Source organism: Polistes fuscatus, unplaced genomic scaffold (genome assembly GCF_010416935.1).
Source record: "Polistes fuscatus isolate 324 unplaced genomic scaffold, CU_Pfus_HIC Scaffold1, whole genome shotgun sequence".
In the NCBI taxonomy this organism is placed as follows: Eukaryota; Metazoa; Arthropoda; class Insecta; order Hymenoptera; family Vespidae; genus Polistes; species Polistes fuscatus.
This window is the reverse complement of record NW_025112997.1, coordinates 14,010,262-14,035,063: the sequence shown is the minus strand read 5'-3', so window position 1 is coordinate 14,035,063 and position 24,802 is coordinate 14,010,262. Positions and strand designations below refer to the sequence as shown.

General features: G+C 40.4%; 1 protein-coding gene, 1 long non-coding RNA gene and 1 pseudogene across 5 annotated transcripts in view; all 3 read left to right on the top strand.

Moving 5' to 3' along the window:
- The window catches only part of LOC122517462 (3-phosphoinositide-dependent protein kinase 1), a 197,401-nt gene that overhangs the window by 141,273 nt on the left and 31,326 nt on the right, over positions 1-24,802 (top strand). The window lies entirely within an intron of this gene.
- LOC122517497 lies at positions 244-3,072 on the top strand. 2 transcript variants are annotated; one of them, XR_006303874.1, is made up of 2 exons: positions 244-1,230; positions 2,951-3,072. It is a non-coding gene; the product is annotated as an uncharacterized LOC122517497 (long non-coding RNA). The 2 variants fall into 2 exon arrangements; XR_006303873.1 differs by lacking the exon at positions 244-1,230 and adding an exon at positions 1,237-2,852.
- On the top strand, positions 7,349-7,469 carry LOC122523650 (annotated as a pseudogene).

The following is a 24,802-nucleotide window of genomic DNA, read 5'->3' as shown; positions in this document are numbered from 1 at the left end:
TAAGTTCTCGCAGCCTGCAATTTTGCGCAATGCAGTCCGCCGAGCGTGCGGAACGTCGCCGTAGCCGTCGTTGTCGTTGTCGACTTTCTAACAGGTTCATCCTTGCAGCTTCGATCGGGGGTAGGAGGAAGGGGTTGAGGGAGGGAGGGAGGGACGGTAGCAGGGCCGAACGGAAAGGTGGGAGGATTTGTTTGTAAACAGTCCGCGAGCTGTTCTCTAGGTCGAAGTGGGGTGGGGTGGGGGGTACACGTCAAAGGTGGGGATAAAGGTAGGGAGAGGCGGGCTAACTGCGCGCTGAAGCGAGGCCGCAGAGAGAGGGCGACTTTCTCCCTCCGAGGGTGTTACGTAATCTCTGTGTTCCGTCTGAGTATCGCGGGAACGACCTACTTGACCCACTGTCCCTAAACTCGACTCGGCGCGCTAGGAGAGTGGCAAAGAGAGGAAAGAGGTGAGTGCGACTGCGCTCCGACCCACTCGAGACGAGAGACCGGAACGAGCCGCGTCCGGTCCGACCTCTCCTTCTATCTTTCTCTCTTGGAATCCGCGAATAGACGCATTGAAAAAAAAAAATGAAGAGAAAAAAAAGAATAGGGAGGAAGGAAGCATCGAGAAATTAGCACAAATTCTATGCGCGTAAACTATGACGGTAACGACGCTATGCGGAATATGCTTGTTCGAGTACAGATGATCCATTTAAAGTCATTTGAAAATCTCGAACAAAATTTATCTTCCTATTTTACCTCGAGCGAGAGGAGGCAATTGCGATAAGAAAGGAAAATACCACCGTATATGCTTCTTTTTTGGGACCTGAAAAAGAGCGAGGCATGTCATGAATAAACAATTATCTTTAGACTTCTCCGGAATTCTCGTTGATTTCACTTTGTGCGAGAATGCGATATCGAAAGTATCAAGGTAAACCGCTAATGTTAATTACGTGTGTTCCTTTGGTAAGTAATAATTGACAAAGGATATTTTACATAATAAAAACTCGTTATCGAAAGGAAGTTTAATGCCGTCGACGATGATTCGAAATAAACATTGCGGCCGACGGACTTCTCGGGCGTCGTCAAGGTTGCCTGCCCTCCCGTTCGGAACAAGCGAACTTAACACACGCCTAAAAAGCTCATCGTTGCTAATTTAACCAAATCGTCGATGATACTGTTCCTCGCAAGGAAAAATGATTCGTGATGATAATCGCGAGTCAAGTCGTGTCGAGTCACGCGCTATGTTGTAAGTTTAAATTTATTTATAGTAAACGCGTCTATTTTCTTTACGTCTTATTATGTTAGATCGTAGACAAGAATACGTTTGTCGGCTTTCTATTAATATACATACATAAGTTTTTAATACTATGCATGCTGTTTAGGTCCAGTGTCGTAAACAAGTATCGTATATTTCTACATGCTCACAGGTGTGCGACGCGCACAAGCTCGTTTATTTAAAAATTGTAAACAACGGCCGCGAGAGCATCGCGCGCAACTGTGATTCACGTTCACGTTCCTTCGATACAAGGCCAACCGTTTAGCTTGTTTCCACTTACATACGTACTACGTACTTAATTACTTGCGTAGCAAGACATGTATACACGCTGGATTCTATATTCAGATCTTTTTTTTTCTTCTTCCTCTTCTTAAAAAAAAAAACAGAAGAAAAATAACATATTTTTCCTCTTTGTCTTTTATTTTCCATTTATTATTCACAGACAGAGGAAAATAATACGACACGTTAGAAATTAATTGAAAATAATCTACGTTAGTTTAACGAGTCCGGAAGATAGTCGTGTTTAAATGCAAACGCGTGAAAGAAGCGTGCGGTCGTTGATTCTTCTATCGTGGATAAGAAAAAAGTATATTAGATAAAACGTTATCGTCAAACGAGAGCACCGACATGTAACGCTTTGAAATTGCATCATTGTACAATAATTGCGCTGTACCGAAAGCCGAGAGTACATAGAAAATTTGTGCTAAGCTTATACGCAGTTTTCTCGACATATTATAAAAGAAGAAGAAGAAGAAGAAAAAAAAACAAAAAGAAAGAGAACAAAAATAACAAAAAAAGATAATATTATTTAGCTCGGAATATTTTGATAATCCATCGCTATTAATTTATCTATTTATCGAGAAATTCGCGGAATATAAAAGTACTTTTCAAACAATGTTGTTGTTTCGAACGAAAAGCAATAATGGATCGTTGAGATTATTTAGAAATCTCTCTCTCTCTCTCTCTCTGTCTTTTTCCATTTCTTCGATTGCCAAAGAAGGAAAGAATATATTTGCCGAAAAAATATTTACCGCGAGCCCGAGTGGTAAATACCATCTGTCTATCAGTAATCGTGTTGGGTATTTCTCCAAGTCAGTCGCGATAGAAGAGAGGAAGATGAGGGACGCGTACCATGTACTTGATAGGGGCAGGGAGTGGGAGTAGAAGAAGAAAAAGGGGGAGGGAGGACGAATAGAGAGAGGGACATGGCAATCACGTTCAGAGAAGAGGGGGAGGAAGAGAAATCACGATTACACTGCTTGTACGCCGTTATCGATAAACATCCGAGTGACAGTGAGCAAGTGAGAGAGAGAGAAAGAGAAAGAGAAAGAAAAAAAGAGATAGAAAAAGTCTCTGATTATAAGATGGAAAAGGAGAGAGCGTCAACTACTAATGAAAACAACAACAACAACAACAAAATTGTCGAGGAGAGAACTTTTGCGAGTCAGTGTCTTGGCACGAGGAGAACGCACGACCAACGGACAAAAGTCCAGTAAAGATGACGAAAGCGTTTACTGCGAAGATTACCGCTTGCGTTATGACTAACTTGTCTGCGATTTGCGCAGTGTCGAATCGCAACTATTTATTACGATGTGCCATATCAATCTTCGTTAATTATTTATATTAAATATACATGTTGTCCTGAAAATCCTTATATCGAAATGTTAAATAATAATTTTTATTTCGTCAGGTAATCCCCGAGTTACGAGTGGGGTCAGAGTATTTTTAACGACGCTATTAATGGAGATTCATATTTCGAAATAAAATAACACGAGAGATATTGTAATTTTATTAATAAACAACTGATATCTATATTGATTTGTTATTTCTCTTTATTTTTATTTTCTCATAATAGCATTTTTTGGGGCATCCCGTATAAAAGAGTCGATCGATCTTATCGGAATTAGACCTTGTTTATTAGTTCCTCGTTTAAAAGGAAACCGATGATGTTGTTTGTTATTACATATTATTTAATGGTAATACCGATTCGATTGATTATTTTTGAAGTTATACTTTTTTTGGCGCGTTGGGGAAAATGTAATGGGGAGTGATTTTTGTTTCGAGCGTCTGGAAAAACGACACCATGAAAAGTTTGTCGGTATTTACGACGCGCGGCAAAGCGATTTCAAGTATACGGCATGAAGTTGTCTTCTTTTCTTCTTCCCCTTCTTTTCTCAAACGGGTCACCCATCCAAATACTAATCGTACTCAGCGCTGCTTTACTTAAATGATCGAGCGAGAACTAATGCTGTAACCACGCCATGACTGTTGACTCGTGAAGTAATTCGATATATCTCTCTTATATTTAGTGTGGACTGATATCTATATTTTGATATTTTCTTTTTCCTTTTTTTTATTCTTTCTTATATATATATATATATATATATATATATATAATAATTATTTTTTTTCTTAGAAATTTTTTTTTGAAATTATTTTTAGGTTATTGAGGTTATATTCGTTTTGGTACGGCAAAGAAGTATAACTTCTTACGTGCGTACATAATTTATTTTCATTATAGGTTATACGATGACATCCCGATAACATTTAAATCGCTTCCAGAAGAATCAACCTAGACGTAACATTGCTCGTGCGATGGAAAATCTGCTAATGATTGCACAAGATCTCGCAAAACTAAGCACGCGTTTTATCTCCCGCTCGGCTATGTAAATACCCGGCTGTTCATTTCAAGATGTTGTTTCTAAATTAAGAAAAGTTCAGTTCACTGTCATCGCGCTTGTAGATGTTATCGAACGATCCTCGTTGGAAATAGTTTTTTTCCACATGGCTCAACGGATACGTTCCGATCGTAGGCGGGAATGATCGTTCCAAGGATCCGAGGTTTTTCGTTGCATAAAATGAAACGAGAAGGAAATAATCCTCTGTAACTGTGACCTTGGAGCTAACGTCTTTAACTCTCTTCCTCCTTCTCTCCCCTACTCCCCTTTTCTTTTACTGCCCTCAGTATTTTGCTTACATAATTAACGAGAATTGAAATAATTGGCTACCTCCGTAGTCACTAATTACGGTGCGTCGCGAAAGAGTAAAAGAGAGAGAGAGAGAGAGAAGATGTACTAGCGGGAGTGGTACAACTTAAAACAGAGTTCTTCCGTCCACTCGCAATTAATTTGAATCATATCGTAGTCGCGCATCGTTGCACTCGGTTGATTTCGTAGAAGAAGAGGGTCGATATATGTATGTATTTTCAGGAGTTCGTCCTCGAGTTCTTACGAAAGTACGAGAAAAATGTATTGCAAAACGGTAGAAACGGCGACACGGCGCCAGATAATGAGCCTCGATTCGCGGTAAAATGAGGAGAACCGCGACGATTTCTTGTCGTTTCTTACCATGTTTTCTTAGCGATAGTCACGCGCTAAAAGTAGTCGTACTGTGTGTATGTGTGTGTGTGTGTGTGAAAAATTGTTGAAAGATTTCAGGTATCGGGACTAAAGCAATACGTTTACGATTCAAAGTACGAGACCAGTAGTGGAAAACAAAGACAGACAGACGGACGGACATAAAGAGAGAGAGAGAGAATTTAGTTTGCGAGTTTGCGAACGTAAATAAGCGGCTTCGGTAAATCCCACATCGCGACGTGTTCTTCCCGGAAGACTATCTCTCCGGGAACGCCGATTGGCCGACCGATGTACAAACGTGCGTAACGTGCGAAACGAGTTTGCACCTTTAGCTGGCGCGCGCGGTTTCTTTGAATTCCAGGTATTCCTGACCACTCGAATCTTACAAATGTAGATACTTCCGTAGAACTCGATAATGCTTACGTGTCCATAACTATTTTTATATATCCATGATCATGTGTTTTTTTTTACTCCTTCTCTCTCTCCCTCTCTCTCTCTCTCTTTGACGTTCAATTCACGAGAATAGAAAAATATTGAGATATCGTTCGGAAAAAGTTTGTCGCCGTTTGCGAAGACTACCGATCAATATTTACTAACTCGTCGAAATCCTTTGGATATCGTAGAATTTAAAATACTCTTCTATTGACTATCTACTTTCAAACTTTTATTTATTTTTTCGATCATATCCGTTCGTATACGTATAAATGATGTTCTGACATTTCGTTTGCCAAAGATCGTAGATATCGTAATCGCGCAAATAGTTTTTAGAGTCAGCGAGTATAATAAGGAATCGATGCGATTTAAAAAGACTGTATAGGATGGTTCAGGAACAAGCTTAAACTCATTGCTTTAAGTGAACGTGTATTGGGTTCCTTAGGAACGAAGATAAGACGATAACCGTTTGTTTCTTCGAGTTTCTCGCATATTTATCGAACTAACGACATTTCCGGAATGATTCGAGAAATCTTCCCTCAGGAAGGACTTCCGGTTGATGAAGAAGGAAAAAGAGGCTCGATTGAAATTGTAAAAGGCAAGCATCTGGTACTCGAGGCGTGACGCGATAACGATTTGTTATCGTTCGAGGGCGACTCGAAACAGAGAGAGAAAAAACAGAGAGAAAAGAAAGAGAAAGAGGGAGGAAGAGAGAGAGAGAGAGAGAGAAAGAGAAAGAGAGAGAGATAAAGAGAAAAGAAACAGTCGTTGTCGTCATAACGGTCGAACGAAACAACGTGTAGAGTGCTTTTTCACGGCGATTGATAAAAACACGCTCTCGAGCGTGCGAAGCGCACGTTTCATTCATGGAATTGGCGATGCAACGGAGGCGTGGGATCAACGTTTTTACGCTTCCACGAAAGTTCGATAGTAGGGGCGCGATAACCAACGCCAGGAAGTGCATCGAAGCATTTGAAACGTCCTCAGCCGTTGCCACTTCCACGCTATACTATTACGCGTTTACTTATTTTCTATTCGCCTCTAGAGACAATTCTTGCGTGGAAAGTAGACATTAAAAAAAAGTATAAAACAATAAGAACAGCTGAACGATAAAACTATAGAAGCTATTATTATTTGCTTATCAGCAAATAATCATTACATTATACTACGTACAAACTATTATTATAAGTTGTAGATTAAATCTAATGACCGATCAACGTACGTATACCATATGTTGATGTGTGACAGTTTCGTTTGTCATTGTTCAAAAATTCTTTTCGTATATTTTAGATCGTTCCTAATATTTTTTCCTGATTTTTGTTTTTTTTTATTTAATAATTTTAAATAAACGATATGTTTTATTTTTATGTTATCTTACTGATTCCGAGTAATATACGATGTGTAAAAAAATTATAAAGATAAAAAAATATTTTCCATGTAAGGCTTACTTCTAAAAAAAAAAAAACGCTTTTAGGATCACCCGAAAGTCTAAAAAAAAAGAAGGAAGTTTTATTCGCATGGCAATATATACAGACGCATTTAAAATTGTCTTTGGAATTTTTTTTGGTTCCGTTTGCACGCTCAGTTTGAAGACGTAAAATTTATCCGAATTTATCTGAAAATCTTGAAGACTAGTAAATGCAAGAGGGCAGCAAAGTGCGTGTTTTAGACGCGACGGCACTTTCGCCATTTCTCGTCGAACGAAACTCAAAGGGTTCGGTATATTGAATTTTATCGTTATCACAGGCAACTAGTAATGAGCCATTTGCTTGCTCCCTCTCTTTCTCTCTCTTTCTCCCTTTCCTTTTCTCTCTCGGCTCTTCTCGAAGATACTCGGAACATCCCTCTGCCCTCTGAGCATCGCTAAAATTTCCTAATTGAAGCACTATCGCTATACGCTTATAACTTTAAGTCATTTTACTTTACGACCAATCACTCGGAATTCACTGAAGTTACTTTGTGTTCGAACGAGAGATTAGTATGAATTGAAAGTAACGTTACAAAAAATCTAAATGTTCTGTAATTTTTTGTTTCATTTATAAAATCATTTATTTATATATATCGAATTTTAAACGTTATAGTCAAACACCTCTTTTTCGAAGTAACCTTTATCAATAATCGCTCCCTACAGAATTCCCCTTTTATTAAGGTAATTTTAATTACGGTACAAAAAATCATCCTACGCTCTTCCATTCATCCCCCAAACTATTTTTGCTAAACATACTAACCGTAATTACAAGGAAGGAGAGAACCCACGCATTGGATTTCGATACATCGAAATACCTCATGGTATTGGTATGGTCAACGGCCATGCTGCGCTGACAGCACAAGTTCCCGTTCGATCACTAAGTCAAGCAGCGCTGGGCACGGTTAGTACTTGGATGGGTGAACCGCTTTTTAGGAATCCGTGTGCCGTTGACGCCAAGACTCAGTCCAGTTAACATCTAGAGCTGGTCCCAAGCCCCATATAAAAAGGAGAGGATTCGAGGATGAGGCTTAGCCAACCTACCCTCGGTAAAAACAATAAATCGCTCCTAGAAATAGCAATAAAAAAAGCTATTATAACAGGACAAAGTCCTAATAAAAAGAGGAAGAAGGAAGAAGAAGAGGATTTCGATACATCGAAATACCTCACGGTATCGATTTTCTCATATACTCGTTACTTCCTACGAACTGATAAGCTTAGGAGTAATAAAATAATAAAAAACGATTTAATATAATAATAATGAAAAATATGAATTATAGTCAAGTTACGCATGCAATTCATCCTAAATCGGTGTACTATTTCTAACGTGATCCTTACGTACGTATTTTCGTAGATACACTGATATTTTTCAATCAAAAGTAAAAGTACATTTTTCTATTTTAAAATTTATAATCGTTTATTATGAACTTATTTTACGCGACAGTTATCGCGCACGGATCAATGGAGCAAAGTCAAATTTCGGAAAGTTCGTATATAATTGTAAGGGAGAAAGAAAATCGACTAGTTCCGGTTGCTAGAATAAAAGCACACCGTCTACGAGCACTCCAGAGGAGTCGCAACTTGTTTGCTCCTCGACACGAATTTAGAAAGTCCCCGTAAACGACACGTAACGAGCACGAGCACGCGTTTACGCGTAAACATAAGATAAATACGTAAGAAATGTACTACGTGAGTAGTTAAAAAAAGTTTCTGACAATTAAGTAAGGAAAATTTTCTAAAGCTAAACTTCAATCTTTTCATTCGATTATGTATATGAATTTATAAACCAACGAGTAAACTTATTAGGCAACCTAATATTATATTATGTTAAATTTAGCTTTTCGATAGCGCGACGACCGATTTTACTTTGGTGAATCGAGTTATCGAGTTATTCGAGACAATTTGAATTGTAATAGCTTGACGCCTCCACCCTTACGTATTTTATGATCGAACCACTGTTACGGACGTTTAATCGCGCGTTTATCAAAGTTCAACCGATCGTATTCGCCTCTCGGGTTTAGTCTGCAAACGAGGTCATCGGATATCGATCGATTAGCCTCGCGCGTTCCTACGACATTCGCCGTTGAACGAATATCGCACGACGTTATCGCGCATTTAGTCGACAACGCCGATGTAAATCCTGGCTAACCCTGTTTTCGATAGAAAAGTATGAATAAGAAAGATGCAATACAACTATGAAATATATTCAATGTTCAGCCAAAAATCACTTAACTATAGTTTTGCTTTAATTTTCGTAAACAATTTGAATTTACTAGCTGTGTTACATCATGAAAAGCACCAATAGAGTAGTAGTCTATGAAAGCGTTAACATAAAGCGTACGTTTCCTATCAAAAATTTCTTTGTCGAGTAATAACTTAGATTAGAATAAACGTTAGTCAATGGCCTTGGACTGAAGATAGACGATATATGTACATATTATTATATTCGATGGTGATGCATCCTTGTAATTGGTAACGTACAAATCTAACCGTAAGAACGAAATCACAGCGCGCTTGGGCGAAAGTGAATTCCTTCTTGGTTCGACTTTCAAAAGGACGCTGCTTTACGCCCGTTTCACGCACGTGCGTTCCTACGTCGGTAGTTCGATTTATTGCCCACCATTGTCAGGGAGAAAAGACTCTCTTTTTGTATCCACGCGTGCGGTCTGTTCTCTTCGCGATGATGAAATATTATACTTGGAGCTAACCCAAAGTGCACGTTCCGTATGAAATTAAAAGAAAACAAATAATACAAGAATTCAAGATGGACGAAGGATTGGTACGTTTTAAAAAGATTCGAGAGAGTTCGAGGTTCCTGCATTTTTTGCTTACAACCTGATGATCGGGCCGAGATTCGATAGGAAGTTCTCAGAGTAACATTAGGACCATGGAATAGAAAGTCTATTAAACAGGCATCTAATGATACAGTTCGATCCAAGAAGATTCGTATCTCTCTGTCTAACACGCTAGGAAGAGACTCGTTATTTTCGAAAATCTAACGGTACCTGTCCATCATCGTCAAATCTTTTCTCTCTCGTACAAAGCCGTTAGTATTAACGACCAGGAAAGATATTTCGCGAAAACGATGCCGCTTATTTTCGATCCTAAGATAATTTGATGATAGTCGAAATGAAATGAAAAGAGAGAGAGAGAGAGAGAAGAAAAAGAAGGTTCTTTTGCTTAAGGACAAAAGCAAAGGGGTTGAGGAGGGGGGAGAAAAAAAAGAACAATCTTATCTCCTCCGGCGTTATATCGAAGAAAATGGAGTGTTTCTAATTTATGGGGCCAATTACGGAGCAATGATGTCATAGCCATTATTAGTGGTGCAATACCGCGGAATTTCGGTCACCAAGTTATGAAACCGCAAGAATCTATTCGCTAACGCCGAAGCATGGCGGCGGTACTCTCTGTCTCAGTCAGTGATATACTTTCTCCTGAGCAAAGATAAATATCTCGCGCGTATATGCGCGCGAGAAATACTTTGGCGCGTGTTCCCTTTAAGAGAGTCGACGAGACACCGACCGCGATCGACCCTGTGACTTTCCTGGCCGATTAAGGATAAGAGAACGACTTTAACGAGACAGAATAATTGAGAGTTTTTATTTCGAACGAGAGGTATCTCTCTTTCTCTCTCCTTTTTATCTCTCTCTCTCTCTATCTCTTTCTCTCTTGAAAGAGACTCGTGAAATTTTCAGTCAACTCGTAAGTTAACGTGAAATCCGAGGAGACTCGCAGAACTCTTACCGCGAGCTGCGCAAGGCCGTTTCGAATTCGGGCCAATCGTTTCTCTAGAAAGGAGCGCGACGACGGCAGCAACGTCAATGGCTTTGGAGCCGTCCTGGGTTGGCACACTTCTTACTAAGAATCTTTGCAACAATATTGTTAGTATCGAGAGAGTAGACGCGTTTTATTACCTTGTAACATATTGCCAAGCACAGATACTTTTGTCTAAATGACTTATTTAACTGGACATATATTTGAATCGCACGTAATCCGAATTCGGCTTTAAGAGTCCATTTATTTGATATTTTATGATTTTTTTGATAAATTTTAATTGAATAAATGATGTTCTTTTTTTTAGTTATTAAAGGATTTACTCGTTTCTTGATTTTTTTCTATTCTTTTCAAACTGGCAAAATGTGAAAGTATTAAAGTTTTTTAAGATGCTGCCGTTGTCCCAATGAATACTTACGTTTTTATTTACTTATTCTGTACACAATTTGTTTCGTTGCATAGACTACCCTTTAAACAAAAACTATATATATACCTTTCTGATCAAATTAATTAGAAAACATTAATTTTGTTCAATGTTTGTTTTCTAAATTTAACCGCATTGGCTTATGAACGATTCATTTGAATGATCTTAATGTAAAATGTTGAAAGAATAAGAACAAATAAATTTTGACAAAATCGTTATTTAAGAATCGTAGATTGTTACCTACGTCTTTATCGCGTCAGGGCTTTAAACGTTATGCATAGTCGTTGTTAAGTATAACCGATAGAGGCCATTGTGCCACTCCAGGATTCCACAACGTGAGTCACCGACACCGCGCCCCGGACCTGGAACGAACGCCTGGCTGACTCACAAACGATCGAGAGGGTTTTACCTACTGCCTAATAAAGTTTGGCCTTAGGTCGACAACGAGTACGACGACGAAGACGAAGACGAAGACGAAGACGAAAACGAAGACGAAGTCGAGTTCGAGGGCAAATTCGTTCGATGCCACTCCGATCGCCATAAAAGGGATTGAGGGATGTCAAAACTCGTCTGACTTGTCCGTGTGTTCCCGCTCCTGAATATACGAGACGCAATGATAAACGCACCGTGAGAAAACGAAATCCTTCTCTGTTCCATCTACTATTACGTCTTCGGAGAAAGCATATTGTAACTAACGTAAATGAATTATTATTTATGTCTGTGTATGTATGTGTCTGTTTATGTGTGTGTATTGTCTTTTATTTTCTTTTTTTTTTGTTTTTTTTTTTAATTTAACGAAAATAAATCTCAGATAAATAAGTATATTTATAATATACATATCATATTTATGTTCGGTATAAAGTCATGTTAACTGACATTTATGTTAATCTGAGTTATTGCTCGCCAAGGAAATGTTTAACGAGAAAAATCAGGTTTAGGAAAAGTTAGTGCTTTTTGTTAATGATTTCACACATTACCATTGATGCATTTTAAGCATCATAAGCAATTTTGGAACCAAAAGTGTTAGTTAATGACTTTTAACTTGATTATAGTGGACGATATGAACATGAGAAAAAGAAAACAGTTAGATCAGATAATAAAAAGGAAAAAAAAAGGCTGATGAGAAATGTAATGTTTTTGAGTCTGATATTAGAAATCTCGCGTGTACTTTGATCGTCTTCTTCGTAACGGCATACAAGATTCACCGAGCTCGTTCGCATTCGTTAAGGTTAACCGAGCCTTCGTGGTCGTTATCGAGTATATCGCTTGTTTCCGGTTTTCGCGGTGGTCGCGAGCCGTTCGTTAAAAATGAACGCTTTTAACGAGCGCGCGCTTACATGACGCGTATGCGAGACATTAAGAGCGGTAAACTCTCGGCTCGGATGATTCACGAGCAGCACATGAAAGTCTCGGATGGAAGTTGTCCTCTAAAGTGGAAATTTTTGGGTTTGTGTTAAATCTTAACGTTAAAAGTCAGAGAAAGAACTTAAAAGTCACCGAATGCAGTTGCAGGGCGAGTTAGCAAATTTTTTATTTCTACGAATCCACTTAGTACGAAGAAACTTTCTCCCTCTCTCTCTCTCACTCTCTTGTTTTTCTTTTCTTACTATCTTCGTGTTCGTGAGACACTCAGCGCGTTGCCAGGAATCCGAAGCACTTCCGGTTTTTCGCGTCGGTTGGTGGCTCATTAACGCGGATACGAGTGCGCTCACTCGCGGATACCAACCATTAGCATATCCTGCTTCTACTGAGTCGATCGTGTTTCGATCGAGCCAACAAACCAATGTTTATTGTTAGGGAAACACCGGAACCAAGTAAAGTCACGTAGACAGAATTTGTCTCTTACATTTTTCCAATTAAAGAAGAAAAACAAGAACCTTTTAAACGTCGAGGATAATTCGACGAACATAACCTAACAAAAATCTTTTTACCTATAAATACTATTTTACAATATAATCATCCATAATTATTTCCTTAAACGCATATAAGGGATATTTTGCAAATAAGTTGAAGGGTCCTCGATGCCCTACGCCTCTGCTTTTAGGGGCGGCTAGCGAGACGAGCGTGCTAAGAATACCGAGGAGGAGAGAAATGGCCGGGAAGAATGTAAAAGACAATGGAATGTGTCGCGTCGCGCATGCGTGGCTCCGTGGAATGCGGCCCCGTAACGGCACATCCGTTAGCCACGGCGTCTGCCATAAAACGCGGGGCCTTATTGCGCGTCTCTCACCGTCTCTTCCCCGTCCCTCTGCCCCTCTGCCCCTCTTCCACCTACCCCCCTCTTCTCCCCTCTCCCACTCGTCTTTGCTCCGCGCCGCGAATCTTTGCTGCGCCTCCTCTCGTTTGCTTTCGCGATATCGCCGCCATGGAATGTGCATCAAATATTATATGGTATCCTTTCTCATATAATCACATTTATTTGATACAATTGGAAGGTGTCGCGAAATCAACTAATATAATACGAACCAACGATATTCAATGGAAAAGAACTGGCGGGGGAAAGGGAGAGAGAAAGAGCTTTGGGGAATATGTTTAGAACAGGATATCGGAAGGGGATTAAAAGAATAGAGAATATGATTGGTTCGCGTCGTCGAAAACTCAAAAATGAAAAAAAAAGGATATCTCTCACAAAATAGAGGGAAAGAGAAGGAACGGCACACGGCATAGCACGGCACGCTTGTTGTCCCACGTCCTTGGATTATCGGAGAGCTCCTTCGTGTGGCCCGATAAAAGTGGTACGGTCGTGTATTACGAAGAACGGCCATCGTGTCCTCGCTTTACTCTAAGCTATTGCGATCCTATCTAAAAACGATAAGCACCGCGGATATATCGTCGTAAATTCTTCGAAGGCCGGATTACAACCGGTCGCGCGAGCGTAAAAATATTGTATATCGCAGCAAATATTATTCTCGTAGGAGGAGGAGGAGGAGTAGGAGGAGGATGAGGATACCAACTATTATAAAAGACGAAAGTTAAAGTAGCTTCCGTCGTAAAAATTACCATGCCGAAGTTTTCGCCAAGGATCGTAGTCGTCGGACTCGTACTCGTACTAGCGTTTCGTACTTTTTGGAACGACTTCGAGTTAACAAGATGATCCTTAGACGTTATCGAACGTTTATCTTTTAACCAAGGACCGCTTTCCGATAGGAGAATTTTTCTAAATAAAAAGAAAATCTATGATATCTCGGCCAAACTTATCTCGTATATCGTGGGTGTAATCGCCGTATGTGTCTCTTCTATCGAAAGAATGAATTCGAAAAGACTCTTAAAATGTCGTTGCGATTGGAGTGACGAGGTGGGGGGGGGCGGTGGCGTGTTTTTTCAAAAGTTTGAATACACCGCGTCAGCAAATTTCACTCGTTCGGTTACGCACGTGCGAATCTCGGTGTTTATTTCATTTCAAAATACACGCGTGTTAAGATAATTTGTTTTTAATTTGGAGAGAGAGAAAGAGAGAGAGAGAGAGAGGGGAGGTGAGGGAGATCAAAGAGCGTGCTATGATTTTTGGATGAAAATAAGGAAGTAACTCGGTGATTCTTTCGTGGCAACAATTTTCCGCGACACTTGGTAAAGCGAGCGGCATAACAAAACGATGTAGTAAGTAATTCGGGCCGTCCCCACGATGAAGGAGAAATAAAAGAAAGAGAGAGAGAGAGAGGAAGGAAGGGAGGGTGGGGGCTAACCGTTTCCTCGAAAAGTACCATAAACACTTTAAAATGTGTTCACGGAGTTGCTCCGGACATGTAGCGAATGGTAATGGCTGAACTAACGGTGGAATTCCTGGAAACGCTTCGTACTTACCATCTCTCTCTCTCTCTCTTTCCCTCTCTGGTTTGCGAGTTCGTTCAAGCATCGTACCAAATGCCGCGACTTCTTAAGCGGTATCTTAATAAGACGCGAGCATAAGACGTCGAGAAGTTTCGTCTCTCGATTCTCTTAGCTCAATCAACGGCATCGATATCAAATTAAGATTCACGTATCGTCAACAAAGTCTAATCGAAGTAGAATTGTCCTTAACCGAATTTTCATATATTTCCGTATCTTATTACCAACGGTTAACGAAAGCAACATTTTCCCATGGAGAGTTAAAAGAAGAAAGGAAGAGAGAGAGAGAGAGAATAATCGAGTATTCAGAGCCCCGTTGTTTTTAATTTCACCACGAATACCATTGTTCAAAGTTCTTCACTCTCTACTATGTATATTAGAATTAAACGTGTCGAGGTTGATGCTGGCATGTCAAGCAGCAAATAACGATGGCCAATTTAACCTAGTCCTCGTGAGAACGAGATCTTATCTAAATAAACGATAGAAAAACAGAAATGTAATCGTAAGCAAAAGGATTACGTTTGAGAAAGGATAAGAGAAGGAAGTTTGTTGGTTGCTTTAGAGTCGTTTGAATGAATTGCTTAGGTAACTTGTTGGTAAAGCGTCGGTAAGTTTAGATCGTCTGTAGGAACCTAGGTTACAATACCGTATCGCAAACCGCTAACTGCTATGCTCGGGAAGCACACGATAGAAGTAGCAAAGACTTAGAGAGGAAGTGTGTAGAGGAGGGGGAGGACCGAGAAGAGAAAAGAAGAGAAGTGAAGAGAAGAGAAGAGAAGAGAAGAGAAGAGTAGAGAAGAGAAGCATCTGGTTCGCGAAGCGATCCGAGTGCATCGATACGGACTCGTAGAGGAGCGGAGAACATCTTAGAAATTCCGATCCGTACGAAAGCTCGACCGTGTTGCGAGCCTCGAGTTAAAAAAAAAAACAACCAATTCGTTTCGCGGTTGATAGAGAGAAAGAGAATACGCGTTCGCAAAAAGAGAGAGCTAATTCCCGGAGACGTCGCGCTCTCGAAACGGACCAATAATCGTGAGATAATAAATCATGATTGAGGGAGAGAGAAAGAGGAAGGAGATGCTCTTGGCGAAGATTAATCGCATTCATCGTGATTTACGCGGGAGCGAGGATGGAATTGGTCGGGAGAAGAAGGAGATGAGAAAGAGAAAAATCCGAAAAAGTAGTCCATTCTTTTAAAAGGAGGGCACCGATTCGGACAAGACAAGAGTTCATCGTCTGATTTTAAAAACGGACCATTGAAAGAACTTCTCTCTCTTTCTCTTTCACCTTTGTCGGTCTTTCGATAACTAAAGAGAGAGAGAGAGAGAGAGACTCATTGGTAGGATCGAAGAAGAAGGGGGAGAAAAGTCCGGCAACGAGCGAAAACCGAAGAATTCCAAGAGCGAAATAAAAGGAGTGTAATACCGAAAGGAGAGAATGCGCGTTGTTGCCCCTACCCGACGAAAGGGATGCGATTGCAAGGAGGGAGAAAGGAAAGATCGAACGTTGGATGGACAGTGGATAGAGAAAGAGAAGAGGAGAAGACGAAGAAAAAGGTTCAGGAGGAAGGGAACGAGGCGAAAGGGTGCAGGAAGCTGGTAGGAGCAGGAGGGAGAGGGCTTTCGACTAAGGTAGCGAGAGTGGAATACTGGAATGCGCTCCCAGAGGCCATTTCAGTTCGATGTCCTCCGTTAGCTCTCGAGTCTTGCCAGCTCCGAGCATCCTTCGCCGCCTCCACCGCGCCCCACTCCACCACCACCTCCTCCTTCTCGTTTCTTCTCTCAAAGCTACGCAGCATCTTTCACCTAGAGCCTGCCCCGATCCTTGCCCATTGATTCTCTCTCCTGCTCCCTTGTGTTACATCCAGACGCGGCCTATCTTTCTTTCCAGACTCTCCCACCTCCTTGTACTACTCTGGGAACCGAGTAGTCTTTACCAACGACTTTTCTACGCCCTCCTCTCGGATTTACCAAGAAGGGAGACAAATTTCTAATATATTCCTTCGCGAATCACTTTTCTAAATCCTGAATGATTTCAGACAAAGAGAGAGAGAGGAAGGGGGGAATAGAATCGCGTAAGAAAATTTTCACTTTTTCGAGCTTACTCTCGATTCTCGATCAAGAAAACACGATCCACTGGGAAAAATAAAACTCGTATTCTTTTCAAAAATTTACAATACACCTGTACCCATTTCTAAATCTTGCAATATCTCGTTTAGCGTACACCCATGATTTTATTACGTCTGTCCATTTGAAAAAGAATAACCGGTTGGATGAGTATCCGCTCGGTTTACACTTTTATTGTGCGACCGTTCTGTTTCTCTCGAGACAGAAGGGAGAGACGAACGGCAGACAACAACGACGTTGTTACAAAGTTAAAGCGCGCGAATTTCGAACCATGTCTCGAAGTATGTCTTCTCGGTAGGTGAGCCATCAAGAAGGATCAACGCTCAAGCTTGTTCGTTCCTTCCTCCTCTTTTCACCGAGGATTTCGCTCGTCACGATAACAAGTTCAACGCTCTTTGCCAATCGGGAAGCGAATTCGTATACAATGCTGTTGTAAGACAAGATCTTCTTTTTTTTCGTTTGCGATCGAATGCATCAAACGACTATGAGAAAAAGAGAGAGAGAGAGAGAGAGAGAGAGAAAGACAGATAGGTTGAAATGAGGTTTCGAAAAGCCGCTATTCGCTTATCGTTTCCTCGACACGTGTCGCTTCGCGAAGGTGCGCGCGCGCGAGTTCTCTTAATTCTTTTTTCTTTTTTTTTTCCTCTCTCTATTTCTATCTCTTTGTCTCTGTCTACCTTGTCGCAACTTATCTCGATGGGAGTATTGTTACCAGCATTGCGAATCGTAGTACGAGCTTGGTGGCTATCTCCACGTGCGAATCGTGCCGCTATGCTGACGTTGGCGGACACGATAAGCTCGAAGTAAAAGGAAAAAAAAATAAGTAGAAGAAGAAGAAGGAAAGAAAGGGAAAAAACCCAACGTAGTATTTCGCGTGGATGCACGCGCGTGCAAGAAATGGCGCAACACAACGTTCCGAAACTTCTCTGATATACATACTATGTAGTATACCGAGAAAATGGTAATATCGTGTTACAACCGTTGGCGAATAATCCGGCTCATGACTTTGAAAACATATTAATTGCTCGATTATATTACGTGTACGAATCAATCTTTATTAGTAACAAATCCGTGTCTCGTGTGCGTCATTAAAACTAAATTCGTTAACGTTTATCTCTATTATTCATTTTTATTTCTTTTTATTTTTTTTTATTTTTTTTTTTTATTTTTTTTTTCCTCTTATTTTTATTTTCCAATTGAATGAACATGGCACGACGGAATGCCACGAAAGAATGCGGTAGTACGATCGTTCGGTTTTGGAAAATGATTTCGCGCGCTAGTAACTTGCTTTAATGGATCCCGTCAACCACATCTTTAATCGAATTCATTGGAAGCTTTTCGGAAGGTTTACTTAGTTAACTTACGCTCGAGTCGGTCCGAGGGATCAATTATCCCACGAGTTTGAATTTACGCTTCAGGGCCACTTATAATTTGTCGTTTGGTTCGCGACTACCGCGAGTAAGTCCCTGGACGTTAATAGTTGGACAATTATCGTTTAGCGAAGACCTCATGGGACCTCTTCATGGGACTCGGTACAAGTCCCATGTTCTCGTAGTTTTCATCGTCATTCCTTTGCATTAAAAAATTCCAATAAATTGATATGTTTTATACGATAAACTGGCACAAGGAACGGGATTACATAATTGAATGTAGATAATAATAATAAGAATAATAATAATAATAATAGAATTGGCAAGGATCGCACCCAATTACATAAGTGCGGCAAAAGGAGATCAGATGAAATCAGTTGGACGAATAAGAAATACGAGAGTTTGACTATGGTGTATACAAAGGTGCCGTTTTCGTGCGAGAATAAAAAGGTGCCCAGCGATAAGCCAACTTGGCAGTGCCCAGTTCAAGGAACTGGACCGAGAGGGTGAACAGCAGGCTAACTGAGACCGATAGATAGACAGAGATACCACTGCTATAATTCTTACCTCGAAAGAAACATTCTCTCTCTCTCTCTCTCTCTCTCTTTTTTCTTTCTTTCTCATAGACTCGTAGATCGTAGATCGTAGATTTCCTTGTCGGGTACAATAACGTATCTGATATAAAAAAAAAAAGCTTTAGCATCGGTGGTGCTGAATATCTCATCTGGTCCGATTGGCAATGCGAACATAGATAGGGTGGCAAAGATAAAACGTTCTATTAAATCCAAACACTTTTTCTCGTCTCCTTTTTCTATTTGACATCAAGAACGAACATTACTCCATTTTCCTAACAACCTCTTGGTCCATTATTCCGATGAGTTCTCTTCTCGAAAATGTTACTTCACTCTTTCTCTCTAGACGGCAACATCTCTGATGTCAAACTCGGTCTTGATATCAACGACAAGGATACATCCAAATCACATAGGAAGTATCTTCGAAAAGATAAAAAGAGAAGAAGAAATATAAAAAAGGCAAAAGAAGAATATCAAGTACTTGACTGATAATTGACGACTGGTCGCGACTCGTCGAAGGCGAGTTTATACGGCCTGCGAATAAGTGTACTCCGACGAAGGGGATCAATGAACGGAGAACAAACATCCGGAGAGATTAACAGGCAGGATGATTCATGAGTTTATCTCGAAGCCTTGAGAAGTCTGGTTTCGGAAGACCCCTCGAGGAGTAACACCGGCGATTGTCCGAAGTGGACGACGTCGCGTTACACCAAAGAACGGCAACACGAGTCAGCTATGCATCCTTGCATTCCTCTCTCACGCTGTGGCGGTCAGAGCCGGCCCACACACAACTATCAAACATTAACGGTGGAGAAGGGCAAGGGGAAACCGGCGGCCACCACGCTCGTATAAGGCCTGTCTCGCCTTCCTTTGCTCGGCATACTCTTTCTCTCTCTCTCTCTCTCTCTCCCCCCTCCCTCTTTTTCTCTCTTTCACTCTCTTTCTTTCTCTTTCTTTCTCTTTCTTTCTCTCTGCCCCTCAGCACGTTCCGCACCCCATACCGAGCAAACGCTTACGTACACATAAGCTCAGGAGAGCAGCACAGGACCCAGCCTCCCTATCTTTCTCTCGCGTGCATCTTCGCCTTCCGAGAAGTCAACAGGAGCAACGAGGAAAGTACTCGTGCACTCTTCTCTCTCTCTTTCTCTTTTTCTTTCTGTCTCTTTCTCTTTTCTTTATTTTCATTCCATTGGTCGTCATATATCGTATAGGAAAATTGTCCATTAATTGAATCGAACGATTAAAGAATTGAAAATATTAGGTATCTCTATGGTTTGAAAGAAATCGTTATATCGTGCAAAACCTTCACCATCGGACCCAATTATCACGGACTTTCTCGCGACTATCCCAAGAATGAAAAGATCACATTTAAGTCCTGCCCAGAACTAACTCGATACTTCGTTCTACAAATGTGATGTTTAAATATCAAGGATCAAACAAAGCGTTTCTCCTATTCGAAAGGATTCTAATGACTCCTCCTGCGAGTGGTAAACAACTTTCTCGACTACTACGACTTTTACCTTCCGGAAGAAAGAGAGAAAGAAATTCAAGTTAAGAAATTTCGATATGTTTTTTTTTTTAGTCGTTTATCAAACGCTAATTGAAACACGATGAATATCTTCTAAAGATTTTAATTTATTTGTAAATTAATACATTTGTCTTACATCTATTTATGTAAGTAAATAGACATAAATAAAATAATCTTGACAAACCTGTGAACAACAGTTAGTATAATAAGAAGCGTAGAAACCATACGGGCCACCGTGTAATGAAGCATAAAGTTGGCCTACGTGGAACGATTTGTGCGAAACTCGATAGGAGGCGGTTCGCACGATCTACGAAACTAGATCGGATGTGTATCTCGTTCGGGAGGAATCGTCTAGTGGTCCGTAGAACACGCGGCACGCTCGATCGCGGATCGTGCAGTTACGACCAAGAGGAAAAGGAAGAAGAAAAGGGTGGGGGACAAGTCTGGTTGATACTTATCGAATCGATACGGATTTCAAAGGAGTTTATTCCTCTTTTCTGTTACAATAGAAATCAGCAACAATAGAATTCTAATTCTATTTCGATCGAAGCTAAATCATTGATACGAAGATTCCTTAATCTTTTTCCCAAAGGATATACCGCGCTAGGGTGGGGTAGAGAGAAGGGGAAGGGGGAGAGAAGAGAAGAGACGAGACGTTTGCCAATCGAAAAGATTCGCCTGACGTAAACATCAGGGGGGTAGAGAGAGAGAGAGAGAAGGTAACGATTCGAGTCCTGTTGAGAGAACAGTGGAATTCTTGGGTCGCTGGTGTGCTGCTGCTGCTGCTGCTGCTGCTGCACCTTGTCAGTTCGACGCGCAGGTGCATCCTCCTCTGTTGCTCTCGCGAGAAAGGAAGAAAGCGAGCGCATTCCCCTTGCTCCTCGTGAGCCCCCCCTCTCCTACGCGCTGGATGTATTCTATCTCTGTCTGTTTGGTGCAAAGACTTTGAAGCGAATGCCATAGGTGCCGGAGATCGAATGCTCGCGCAAACAGAGAGATGGAAGAACGTTCTGCTGGAGAACGAGGAGGAAAGGAGGAAAGAGTGGAAGCGGGCTGGAGGGAAGGCGTTGCAAGATGCTAAAGAAGGTTAGCCCGAGCTAGCGACCTTCTAAGGCCGCGACGAACGAACGCTTGCCACTCTCCTCGTCTTTTTCCACTCCTTCCACGAACTCGGTTGGTTGGTTGGTTGGTTGGTTGGTTGGTTGGTTGGTTGGTTGGTTGGTTGCTTGTGTCGCGCGTATGCTTTCAACTCTCGAGCTCCTCTTCGTTCCTTCTCTCCTCTCTAACCAAAGACCGCTTCTTCTTACCTCACCACCATACTCCAAGCGTCAACCGTTTAAGGATGAAAACGCGGAAAGCTTCGTTCCGTGATCCTTTTCCTTGATTAAGAATTCGTTCTTGAGGAACGGCCGACCTTAACCGTAGGAAAACCTCATTCTCTTTCGTGCTTGAAAAAATAATGAAAGATTTCTATACGAGAAATTGGGTATAAATCTGTATTCTTATTTAAACGATATTAATCGTTCTTAAACTTATCACGAATAAATTGATCGGCTGGACCCTCCTAAAAGAAGGAACAAGCAATTAATTGCTCAAACCGTGAACCAATTGTTTCGATTACCGTGAACTGTTTTTAACTGCCTTCTCGTATCTCGTGACACGATCTTTTGTATTTTTAATCCACGCGCGCACGATATTCGATATCCTTGTTATTTTCTAATGATATAACATTTAATATAATTCAAGGAAAAGGTATAGTCATTCCGATAGTTTCATCGGTTAATGATATTACTCTGTTTACATTTAACGTCCGGTTGACGTATTAGATAATAATGGAAATATATTTTTGTTTGTTAGTTTTTTATTTTTTTGTTTTTAAAATAAAAAGTGAAATTATTTGGCGCCAACTAATACACGCAAATTTAGAAAGAGAGATACGCCGGTGAATGTATTAATAGTATTCCATTATATACGTTCCGGACGTACAAGGTGAGCCAGTGTGAAAGGTATGATTGCATTTTTATTCGCTTATACGACTTTCAAGAAACATAAATAGATATATACAATGTGTGTATATATTTATATACTTACCTATTATACATGTAATAATTGTATGGTGTAGTGTAGTGTGCACACGCACGTTACTCGCTATGCACGCTCCGGAGATAATGTAAACGACAATAGAATGATTAGCGAGGCCAGAGAGACCGAAAGAAACGATTCTTTCGTAAAAAAGCCGTTCTGCTTTTGTTTTGCTTCTTTTCCCTCCTACCCACCACCGTTCTTACGCAACTTAATCGTAGGTGAAAATATATTCTCTAGAATCCGAAACGAACGTTATATAGCTTATGTTAGCGTTAAACTATTCGAAGTTAGAAACGAATTATTAGCAAGTTAATTTTCTCATTTTTTTACACGTACTTTCTTGAATATTGTCGAAACTCTGATCCAAGAATAGAGCAAAAATGACGAAAGATGAAAGTTTTCGAGGAGAGTAAATCGGTGGATTGGATGCAATCGATATCGATCGATTGCACGACATGATGGATAAGAAGATAAAAAATGGATATGGAACGGGAATGCTTTTAAAGGTGAGATTACACTTTACGTAAGCTTCGTCCATCGGTTTGTACGAGTTCAGGCGGTAAGCATAATTGGCTTATCGAAGACCGAGCAAACAACTTTATTACTCGCATTACAGATTGGTACTTATATCGAAACCTCTGGCCGAGGAACTCTCCCGATGGTGCTTTACTTTGGCTTTTATCGCGATCGAAGATGGAAATGAAGTCATTACCGGGAATGAACTCATCGGCATCCTGAAGAAAAAGAAAAAGATAAAAACAAAAAAAAGTAACTGTTAGGTTATCACAACGGTAATGGTATTTTAAGATGGTACCTACGATCGTTTCTCTCGTCTTTCATTTCTTTTCGTAAAGAAGAAGAAAAAAGAAGAAAGTAAAAATCGTCCTCGAGATTCGTCGATTCGAATCGGATTAATCAATTGTCAGGGAAATTCCTATCATTTTCCACGAAATCACGCTTAGCTCACGTGCTGCTACATCGAAAAGGTTCTACGACGGTGATTGTTGTTGTTGTTATTGTTATTGTTGTTGCGTAACGTTCCTTTCGAGGTATCTATCTATCTATCGTTCGCTACAATTCCTTAGTAACTATAAACGGCCGTCAAAGTGGCGACGAGCCTCGACGTACTTTATTGCTATCTATGACGATAAAACATGCTAATGGAATTCTCGAAAAAGGAGAATGGCTTGACTTTATGAATTCTAATAATATTCGTAATACATATTCAATCGTTTCGCGTCGTCGTCGTTCATTGATTCAAGATAGGAACTGAAAGACAGGTTTCTAACCGGCGAATTTCTTAATGGTTAGCGCGTGCTGAATTTTGCATTAATTGTTATGTCTCAAATCAAGAATTTCGTTAATGATTTTAACATAACGAGTCTTGTCAAATTTATTATCTATGGACAACCATGTCAAACACGCGACACGCGGCTATTTTCTTTCTGTTTTTTTCCATACCATTATATTTTCTAAAAAGATAATATTGTTTGTGTAACTATACAACTATAATTATTCCGTGATCGGTTCTTCGGAATTTTCCTCTTTTCTTTTTTTTCTCTTTTTCTTTTTTTTTACCTTAGAAAAAAAAAACCCACTCCAACCAAACAATAATTTAGTTCAAGAACGTATACATAAAAATTTATAATGATGATGATTTCGACATACTTACAAAATAAAAGTATATTTAACAAGATTTTACGCGAAAAAAAACCCAGCCATTTGTTGGCAATAAAATGCTTAGTCGACGATGTGTTTGTAATAAAAATATCCTCGTCCACTTTATTTCGAATAAATTTTGTTTTGTAATACGTCCCACGGCTTAATCGGTAATACCGAATGTGTCCCATGATGATGATGGTAAACAAGTTTGACGTGCCAAAAATACGACGAAGAGAGTTCATTGTCCTCTCAGCATAAAGAAGACGTAAACATAAACATTGGTATAATAAATAAGCAGAAGGTGAAACGCGTCGGTCATAATATCCGGAGAAGGAGGGAGGAGATAGGAAAGGGAAATGGGTAGGGGGATGAAACGGAACGGGAACGGAGAAGGGAAAAGGGAAAGGAAGAGGGAAGAGGAGGGAGCGGGAGCGGGAGCGGGAGAGGAAGAGGGAGAAGGAGAAAGGGGGAAGGATCGCGTTCCTTGCGAATTATCGAATATCGAGGTATAGTCGAATCGAAGAGCATCCTCGAGAGCATCCCGGTCGCGTTGCGAGAGAGTGCCGCTCCTAGCAATGCACCGCATTCTCCGAATACCAAACGTTTCCTCCGTTTCTCCTGAACGGAGCAAAACTGCGGTTGCTCTCGCGTGCACGAGGGGAATCATCGATGACGAAATCGTGAGAGTTGCGAATACCTCTCGTCGAATGATAAGACCCGCCAGTATTTGAGAAAAAAACGATACAACTACGATTAATTTTCAACCGAAACGAGAGATCCTTTTTCTCTTTTTTATATTTATCTTATTTTGTTTTATTTTTTGTTTTTGTTTTAAGAAACCTTCGTTGATATAATAATAATATTTATACTATAGTTATCGATACGACACAATTTGCCAGCAGTAGAAAACGACCTAGAATGGC